Source organism: Protopterus annectens, chromosome 12.part0 (assembly GCF_019279795.1).
Source record: "Protopterus annectens isolate FY-2018-M chromosome 12.part0, PAN1.0, whole genome shotgun sequence".
NCBI classification, from domain to species: domain Eukaryota; kingdom Metazoa; phylum Chordata; order Ceratodontiformes; family Protopteridae; genus Protopterus; species Protopterus annectens.
In genome coordinates, this window is record NC_056746.1 from 927092290 (window position 1) to 927093383 (window position 1094).

Here is a 1094-nt window from a genome sequence, read left to right on the forward strand (position 1 = left end):
TGGAGTCTGCTACTTTAACAGTGTGGGTTCTGTCAGTGAGCCAGTTGGCAACCCATCTTGTGACATACAGATTTATACCAAGTTTAGTGAGTTTATCTATAATTCCAGAGTGGGGGATGGTGTCAAAAGCCTTGGCAAGATCTAGATAGGCTGTGTGAACCACCTTACCCTCATCTACGGCTTTGGTGACTGCTTCAAAGAAGTCAATCAGGTTTAGGAGGCATGATCTGCCTTTTACAAACCCGAACTGGGTGGGGTCCAGAGTTTGGAGATTACCAATGTCTTTGTTTATAAGTTCCATGATGATATGTTCCATGGCCTTGCAGACCAGGCTCATTAGGCTAATGGAGCGATAGTTCCCAGGGTCCATGGTGGCTCCCCCTTTGTGGAGTGGGATAACCGTTGCTGTGCACAATTCATTGGCACAAGGCTTGAGGTGAGGCTATGATTGAACATGGTGCTTAGGTGGAGTGCCAGTTCATTCTGTAGTTTGTGTAGAACGCAACCTGGGATGTTGTCAGGTCCCATGGATTCTGTGTTCTTGGTTTTGGAGAGTGTGGTTTTTACCTGTGCAGCCATGATTACAGGAACTTTGCATTCTTCCAGTATAGAGATGGGCCCTTTAGGGGGTGAGAGAGGGGTAAAGTTAGCACTGAACCTATCTGCCAGGATGTTGGCAATATCAGTTGGTTCTGTATATTTAGTGTCATTGTGCTGTAGCTCAGAGCAGATCTGAGTGTTGCCATTGAGATTCTTGACATAGCTATAGAATGCTTTGTGGTTGTCTTTAGAGTCAGTGGCAATTTTGTTTTCGTAACTACCTTTGGAGGATTTTATGAGGGATCTCAGCTTCTTACTGAGGCTGACCAGGGAATTCCTCCAATCATGGGATTTTACTCTTTTTTGCAACAGTTTCTTTCTTCTGTTGTAGAGTTTGTCTGTGGCAGGGGACCACCAGATTGGCTTCCTCTTTTTGAAGGATAGCGTCTTGGTTCTGTTAGGGATAGAGCGATCCATGTGCTCGTGTAAGTGCTTATAAAGTGCATTTGTCCGTCAGCATGGGTGTCATGAAGTTTGCCACTTCTGTCTTAAGA